General features: G+C 43.4%; 1 long non-coding RNA gene across 1 annotated transcript; it reads right to left on the bottom strand.

Annotated features, from left to right (window-relative positions):
* Nucleotides 1-403: 403 nt before the first annotated feature.
* Nucleotides 404-6,165, bottom strand: LOC108786699. The gene is made up of 2 exons (XR_001941222.1): nt 5,924-6,165; nt 404-516 (listed from the first exon to the last, which is right to left on the bottom strand). It is a non-coding gene; the product is annotated as an uncharacterized LOC108786699 (long non-coding RNA).
* Nucleotides 6,166-9,463: the final 3,298 nt, after the last annotated feature.

The raw sequence follows: 9,463 nt of genomic DNA, 5'->3' as shown, positions 1-9,463 counted from the left end.
CAGCTTGTGCCTCTGCTTGGACTTCTCTATACATTTTCTCCAGTGTACAATTATCAGTTTATTTTTTGCGGGCTAGGAACACAACTCCCACAATAACAGCAATAGCAGCAACAGCCACTCCTGCAGCCATCAGTAGTGGCTTAAGGCCCTCAAATCCTGAACCTTCTACAGCTCCACTGGATGAATCATTCTCTTCCCCATTGGCTTTGTTCTCTGGTTTACTTGGTGGCCCCTTAGGCTCGGGCACAGTGGGCTTTGAGTCTTCATGGCTGACTGGTGCAGTGTCTCCTGTGGTGGCCTTCTTAGGTGTTGGATTAGGATGGTCTTTGATAGATCCTTCTTTTTTATCTCCGCCAGTGGGTGGGTTGCCTTTGTCTGCTTTCTTGACGCTGGTAGATCTTGGCTTTGGCTCCATCTTGAAATCCTGCTACTTACAGCTTAGTAAGTTCACTTAGGCTTAGCACTAATATATTACTGTGTACACTAATGCATTCAGATCACTCTGTCGAACAAAATCTAAAAGAGAAAGAAAAAAATCATATATTCAAAACAAAATTAAAGGATGTTACCATCAAAACAAAAATATTTCCAGTGTTCTGGGTCCATCTGTGATCCCCTCATCTGGCCACTGTCAAATTTATACAGTAGACTGAATTATGTTCCCAGTTGATAAAGCGTATATGCATGTAAGCCTCTCTGTCAGATTTCACTAGCTAGGGACAGGTGAGGGACAAAGTCTGAATGTTCGCAATTAGGACCTGTTGAAATTAGAGACTACTCTGTAAATCCATATACCTTTCAACACACTGTGATTTACATTTCTTCAGGACACAGTAGTGATGTAGAGGTTGGTGGTAGAACCACAGCACATGCAGGAAGGGGACTAGATTGGCACTCTTGGAAGTTCCAGAAGAAGGTTTTTCTGCAATACAGCAGTGATTGGTGGCGTGGGCAGGAGGAGAGGAGAGCAGTGGCGTCACAAAGGGGGTGCGGCACGCACACCGGGTGGCACCAAAATCAGACAGTAATTTTGGTGTCACCCCTTCTAAAAAGTCGGGCACTCGATCGTGGACTGAGAGCCCGACAGTGTCAGGAGAGAGGACGGGACCCAGAGGCATACCTCATCCTATCGGGTGAACGTCCTCTCCTCTTTCTGCCGCGTCCATCACTAAGATGGCCGCCAGCAGGCAACAATTAGATGACCACGCATGCGCATTGGCGATGAAGTCACAGCGGGGTGTCACCCGGTCTCCACTCCGGGTGACACGCGGCCTTGGGACACCCCTGGAGGAGAGTAATCTATTAAATGTCTTCTTATGTGCTTTAACCATCAAAAGTGTTGGTATAGGTTTTATATGAAAGGCCACCCTCTTTGGTACGGTAAAATTCTAAATTTGCTCCTGAATCGAGAAGAAATGCATACAGAACACTGTTAGGAGGTTACAATATTGTTATAAAAATACATATGATCGTAAAATAATCACAAAATAAGTTTATTATTTATAGATATATGTCCATCTGTGTGCCATCAGATGTAAATGTTTTTACACTAGATCACACGATTTATAACATTTTGGATTGTGAGTTGTTACTAAAACCTTTTAAGCTGGGCATACACATCGATAAGCAATAGGGTTGATTTACTAAAGGAGCAGACCATGTTCACTTTGCAAAGAATGCTCAATCATGTGCAGCAGAGCTTCACCTAAGGGAAGTGAAAACTCACTTTCCAGAGTCAAAATGCTCTACTCCTTTAGTAAATGAATCCCAAGCAACTCATACAGGACTATTCACAAAAGGGTGAAGAGTTTGGAGAAGGCAGGAGAAGTGAACAATCTAGGAAAACATAGCTGAATTGGAAAGTGAGCTGAATTAGAGAACTTTTCACTTTCAATTGTTCACTTCTCCTGCCTTCTCCAAACTCTTCACCCTTTAGTGAATAGCCCTGTTAGATTAGATTGTTTCTTTTCAATTTATGTTATTGGTTTTGACAAAGAGTAAACGAGGACAGTAAAACACATAATCAGTAGTGCTAAGGTTCAGAATGAAATGGTGAACATCCTAACACTATACAGTAAGATCTATGTAACACAGAAAATTGAGGCTAAACAAGCAAGAAATATAGAAATCCAGATCACTCCCAGGAGGACACCAAGAGGAAATAAATAACAACTCCAAGTGTGCTGACCCCCAATGTCTACATCCCCGTGCATGCCACCTGAAACAGTCATTGATATGAGCATGATAAGCCAATCAAGCCAGAGAGAAGAGAGAAGAAGACACACACAAGAGAAAAATTCATATAGAAGAAAAAAATAAGAGAGATGATAGCTAAGTATTAAAAAGAGAAAAGGGGCAAACAGAAAAAAAAGAAGCAGGGGGGAGGTGGGGGGCTGCCAGGCCGGGACACATATATTGGATTGTTTCAAAGAATCTGTTTGAAAATTACTATTTGACATAACAAGGACAGAAATCAATTTGATTGGATTTCCTGTCAAGGCCAATTGTCCTTATCTGGTGAAAATGGATGCTTGCCGATCAAACTTACTGCAATCACATTCCTAAAGATATGACAGTTTTCTAGGAAAAATCATTACAAGAAAGTATTGTAGTATATGTATTGGTCTCTCCCCATCTTCTGTTCATAAGGTTGTGGTTTGTTCCTTGTTCTGTTTATTTAGCACAATAATTCCATTGATCCCACAGAGTTTGTGTATTTTGCCATATTCAGCGAGAATTTATATCTCCAAACATCAAGGACAAAGAGTCTTTGGTGCAATAGAGCAATACTATATACTTACTGGCACCTATACTAAGAACTGTTCTATGGGCCCAGAGTAGTATCTATACATTCTTCAGTGGACTTTACTATTCTATACAAAGAACTGGAAAGCCCACAGGAGCTCCCATCATTCTATAAATACCCACAGGCAAACCAATTGTTTTGGCCAAGGTCAAAGAAATAGCAGTGACAGTATTGCAAAGAAATAATCGCCATACTGTCAGCCAGACTTGGTCAGAATAGACAGTTAGATTTATAGCCCAGCCTTGGTTGACCAATCAAGGCCTGGTACAAAACCAAATGTCATCTATACCTATCATTTCTTTTCCAGTATGGGTGTACTATGGGAGATATAGAATATATAGGAAAGTTGTAGGACACAAAAGAAGAGGACTATGCTTTGCTCACAGACAATTCAGATATCCCCAAATTATAAACACCCAGTACTTAAATATCTTAATAAAGAAGGTCATACTGGATGCTCCAGACATTCATCCAAATGGCAGTAGTGGGCACTTGAAGGTCAACTTTGAATAGTAAATGCATAGGAAGGTTTCTAAGACATATCCCCATTCAAAAACTATAAATACACAATGTATTTCAACTTTATACTTTATATAATCATTTGTAGCATCCTTTTCTTCTACAGACATCCAAAAGAAATTTCAATCAATTAATTTTATGTGGCACTTTAACCAGAGTCCCAATACTTCCTTCTCTGTCTTCCCCGGGGCTCATCAAGTGCTTTTATTGTGTCTATTAATATATAATTTTGCCTAATGCCTCTAAGAGGAATTAACTCAAGGATGAGAAGAGCCCTTCCAATTCTGAAATTGGACAGTAGACAGTATATGGCTTTTCACTTTTTATGCTTTCTCCTTGGATACTAATAACAATCCTACTCAATACTTACATATATTATAAATAAAAACTGTGTGAAACACAAAACAAATTCCTACTTACTTGTTTCAGTGTTTAATACAGTAATCAGTATATCTCCAAACTACTATTCATTATCAACTGTCATTTAAATAACACTGACAAACTACAGTATATCTATCTATCTATATATAGGATGCTATTAATGAATCGGGTTTCATATATTACTTTCTACCTAGGCCAAATGTAGAAAGCACCTGATTGGTTGCAATGGACATCTGTGTCATTTTTGTGAATGTCCATTTGTCCTCTAGGTCTATGGCAGTGGTGGACAACTCCCGCCCTTCTGCTGTTATTGAACTACAAGTCCCATGAGGCATTGCAAGACTGACAGTTGCATGCATGACTCCCAGAGCCATGTTGGGATTTGTAGACAGCTGGAGTGCCAATGTTGCCCACCCCTGATATATGGCCTATTGCAATAACAGCCACTGCTTACTTGCAACATAGGCCTGGATGTAAGGCAATACGGCAGTTCTTTTACTGCTGGATGATAAAAGAGAAAGTTTTGGTCTATATTTAATAAGACCAAGCACTCATAAATGATCTTTCAAAGTCTGACTGCAGTAATTGTTACACAGATGATGCATAATTAGTAAAGATGTCTTACTGTGGATCATTGCTCTAGGTTAGTTCATGAATCTTTTGAATATTGAGTTATCAGAAGATAAATGTTTTTTGGATGAATAAAGAAACTGCATAAAGGAGGAGCCACAAACCTGTATACATTTATAAAAGGCAATAACATATAACTACTGGCATTGCCCCTCCATTCTCCTCCAAATTATAACCTAGATAACAACTGCTGGAGGGTTTACTTTCACAGCAGCAGTGCAAAACCTTCTCACGTTTCCCCCTTTTTTAGAGAAAAGTCACAGCAGCACTGCCGGTGCATAGTGATATCCGACTCATGTTACATTAACTGGGAATACGGAGGCTGACGTCATTATCTACAGATATGCCAGATGGGCCTTGCTTCTAAAATTGTAGGGATGTAAATGATCCAGCACACTTGGGGTTAATATTATGCAGCCATCTGTAAACCGCAGTTACAACAAAGTCACCTCTGCCAATGTCCTTCCCAGTACAATAGATGACTGCCAGGTCTGAGGATGCCTTTTGTGCAGGTCCTGGCTTCTTAAAGTGTTGATCATCAACAGTAGATTGATGACAAAGTGATATCGTTTTGTACGTCTGCTGCAGACGTTGATAAAAACGAACTGGTAAGAAATAGATTTCATTGCATTTGAGGGTATTAAATCTTAGGTTTCTTAGCACTGGTTGCAGCAATAATAATTATGCATGCAGCAATGCAGTCTTAGTATGCGAATAACATTTAGAATATCACATATCAGTCATTCATATTTATATGTTTATTAGGTCTTTGCATTTCATTAGATCTAGGGAGCTTAAGGCTCTTTGGTTTTTAAGTAGCAAATATTGTAACCTAACAGGTTCTTGTTCAATACCTGTTACAAATCACTTATTTCCTAAATCATCATCCATCATGGTGAAAAATGTCCATTGCCTGGCATGTATTGGCCTCCATTCACAAAACACATCGGGATAAGGACACATTAAAAAAAGTGACAGTTCTGCAATAAAGATCTCTATCCTTGTGTTAAAGCTTTGTGCATCGAGCCCATTGCAAGCAGCGTATCGGACAAACAATAGGCCATAATACAAGTAATTTGCAATAGTGGTGGGAATTCTGGAATAATCTGGAGCAGTTGCCCATGGCAACCAAACAGCATCTCCATTTTATTTTCAAAGCTTAACTGAACAAACTGAAAAAAACTGCTAATTGGTTACTATGGGCAACTGCTCCAGTTTTTATGAATTCCCCCAATGTGTCTAGCAGTAACATGCACAGAACTTTGCAGTGAGGTTTCCCCAGGCTGTTGTAGAACTAGAAGTCCCAGCAAGTCTTTTTAGCAGAGTAAGCGAATATGTTCAGCTTGCCAAAGAGAAGAACACTTTTGCAACAAACATGCATAGTTTTGTGTAAGCTGACCTAGAATAATACAGTCATGTAAACAGATAAGAATGTGTGCTGTGTAAAACATGATCTATAAAAAATGATGTATATGTGGATATGGTGTTGGTTTGAAATCTAGATTGCACAGGGCATAGTCAGATTTCCTGTAGTTCAATGAAGTATATTATCTTCTTTTAAGAGATATAATATATATTATACATTACCTCCCAGCTTCACCCACTGTGCAACGCAGAGGATGCTCTGCAGGACCCGACCTGGGAGTTTCCCACAATGCCTCACTCCCTGCTGCAGCAATGAGAGGGGGGTAGAGAGGAAGGGCTGTCCTATCACAAGCTAGAGAGATTTTGCGTTAGAACTGTACCATCATAGAAAACACATAGGAGTGAAGGGGGGGGGAGGCTTTCACTTGTCCTGAGCTGCCGTTAAGAGACTCTAGAATATTGTCATGCAGAGACGCAGCCTGCGCTATGTAAAGAAAGAAACATTCACCGGTGGGAAAACTAGGCGAGGAATTTATTCCACCTATTTCCCTGAAAGTGGACGTGACCTTGTCGATTTACAAGGGGAAGGAAAGCATGACTCAGGGCCGGTGATGTAGTTGACACGTCATTGTTCCCATGGGAACGGTTGCTTAGTGACAGAACTTACTAGGCCGTAATGGCTGATCTCCTGAGCTGTGCAGTCACGGCAGTCAGTGGGATGCTGGAAGTGTGGATTATAAGCACTTGTCATAGAAGGATGTTAGGAAGATAAACAGACGAAGAAGAAATGCAGACCGACCTTCTAAACCACGACAGCTGCTTCATTGTTCTGTAATGGTTTCCAGACCACCATGTTATGTTCTTATATGTTATACAAATAAAGTTTACCCTCTGTGGATAAAATATACATAGCTCATACACTGTGAAAATCACTTTTCTCCCTAGCGTCTTCCAGGTTCAAGGTCTTCCGCCATCTTGATTGGACGGGCCAAGATGATGGAAATCCTGCACTTGGGAGTTTATTCATTACCGCACCGAGATGTGCTGAGAATGTACACTGAGCTGTGCATGTGCTACATTCACTCTAAATTCTACAACAGGGGTGGGCAAACTCCGGAACTACAAATCCCATGAAGCATTGCATGATTTGCACAGCCACAGGCATGACTCCCAGAGGCAGATGCATCTTGAGATTTGTAGTTTCCCCACAGCTGGAGCGCCGAAGTTTGACCACCCCTGTTCTAAAGAATCTTGTGAGGAGGAAAGCGAGAAGCTTTATTGCAAAAGAGATATGGGGGGGAATGTATCAAAATTGAAGCAGAGAGAATTTGGAGCAGCAGGACGGAAAGGATGCCCAAAATCATTTAAAGAAGTAGAGGCACCCGAAGTAAGACCAATGGCATCTGAGTATTTCTTCAGTTAGGAGATTTTTATTGGACATGTATACACAGATATATATACACATAGATAATGTTCATATGTCTATGTATCATCCAATATAAATCTCCTAACTGAAGAAATACCCAGATGCCATTGGTCTTACCTTGGGTGCCTCTGCTACTTTAACTGTTTTGGGGCATACTTTCCTTCCTGCTGCTACAACATATCTGCCCCTCCCAGCTACAAAGCTTTGAACCCCCCGACGGGCATTGAATGTCACCCGACTAGATAGCCAATATACACCCAGACAAGCAACAAGTGCGACCTCTGCGTGGGGACAGACATATTCCCCGCACTCCTACGTCATCTGGCTGCGGAATATCCTTAACAGGACTTCCCTTAACTACCCCTATGTGAGCATTAGTCATCTATCCAACAAAAATCTACCTAAAATATATCTCACCATATCATCTAAACCAGGCCTTCTTAAACTTTCTCCACTCATGACCCCTTTTTGGCCAAGGAAATTCGGATGGTGTCTCTCCCCTCTTTCCCCCCCAGCGTCGGTCAGTGTCTCCCCCCTCCCCTAGTGTCGGTCAGTGTTTCTGCCATTACCAACTACTACTACTACCCCCTCCTTACCTTTAACTCCAGAAGCTGTGCTCCACTTCTGCTGGGTTAAAGAAAGCTCCGTCACTGAAAAGAAAAAAACGCACACATGCTCAGGCAGGTACCAAGTGCATAGGGGGAGCCCGCGACCTTAACAACTACACTACACTGCACATTAAACGAAAATAAAAAAATCTTGCCTGGAGCCCACGCCTCCCTGGCCGCCTGGGCTCCTCACACAAGTACTGGCCGTATCCCCCTAAAGGCGATCCTGGCCGGGCATTCAGAACGCGACCCTCCTGTTCACTTGTGCGACCCCATATGGGGTCGCGACCCGCGCTTTAGGCCCCATTCACATTGAGCGATTCGCAAATCGCGCGTTTGCCGCGCGATTTGCATTTTGTGCGTTTGTCGCGCGATATTGCGCAAATGCTTGCATTGAGCAAGCTAGAATCGAGACAAAATCCGCTCCAAAAAGGGATCTGCTGTAGTGACGCACGACCCGCGACAGCGACGGACAGAGCCCCATTGCCATGCATTGGAGAGCGATATCTCGCGGTAAATAGCCGCGATATCGCGGGAATTACCGCGCGATAAATCGCTCAGTGTGAATGGGGCCTAAAGAAGCCCTGTATCACGTACCTGGTGGGGAGCCGAGTTGTGAGGAGGCCTCCTTTGCAGCACGAGTTCCACACCCCTGAATGTGGAGACAGGAGGTGGGGAAACTACGGGCAGCACCGGTGCCGGATGATGCAGGACACTGGGCCTGGGCAGGTCCTTGAGGCCCGTCTTCAGTGAGGCAGGAAGCAGGTGCTGATGCGGCTGGAGCAGAGCGGAGTCAGGCAAGCCAGCAATAATCGGGCAGCAAGGTACAAAAGGAGAAGGCAAAGGAGAATCCAGGGACAAGCAGAAGTCAGAGGCAGGCGGCAATCAGGCAAGGTCAAGGAATCCGGTCGATGATGATATGGCAACAGGCAAGATACAGGAATACACACTAAAGCTGAAAGACCACTCAGCAAAGATCCTGGGAGTTGGGCCAGCTTAAATAGGATCATTCCCAGACAGAGCAAGTCACTTCCTGTGCGCCATGTGCCGTTTGCGCATGCACAGTAGCTGCTGTTTGCGCATGCGCAGTAGCTGCCGTTTGCGCATGCGCAGTAGCCGCTGCTTCCCGCAAATGTGGTGAACAGGCCTATGCGCATGCGCAGTCGTAACTTTGCCGTTAGGCATGGTCTTACACCCTGATCTAAACTACTACATTTAATCAGTTCTCTCCTGCAATGTTTGTCCTCATTTTTCTTCTCCCTTTTGTTGGAGTTATTTTCCTTCAAGAATCTATTGCCTCAGGCAACATCATTTTGGGTCATGTGGGTGGCCAGAGAGTCCCTGTTTGCTAAGAGGCAGACAGGGAGATGTGTTAGGGCCATACACGTCTCCTCTCCCAGCTCTTAGCAACCTGGGGCGCTCAGGCTGTGATGTCACTGGTTGCAAACAGCTTAGTGGGACGCTGTGGAGAGCATCCCGCCCAGGTCCTAGCAACCACCAGCAACCCCCCACAAACGTGACCAGCAGCACCCCCCCTCCTCAGGCGGTGATTATGCTAGGGACACCCCTGCTTGGGAATATGTAGACTTACACTATCTTGCCAAAAGTACTGGGACGCCTGCAGTGGCGTAACCAGAGTTATGGGCGCCTGGGGCAGAACATTCCCCCCCCCCCTTTATATAAACATCCACTGGAACTGTACCCCACCCCCACACATATATATCAGCT

Source organism: Nanorana parkeri, unplaced genomic scaffold (assembly GCF_000935625.1).
Source record: "Nanorana parkeri isolate BGI_ZX_2015 unplaced genomic scaffold, ASM93562v1 scaffold222, whole genome shotgun sequence".
NCBI lineage: Eukaryota > Metazoa > Chordata > Amphibia > Anura > Dicroglossidae > Nanorana > Nanorana parkeri.
This window is presented reverse-complemented; position numbering and strand designations above follow the sequence as displayed.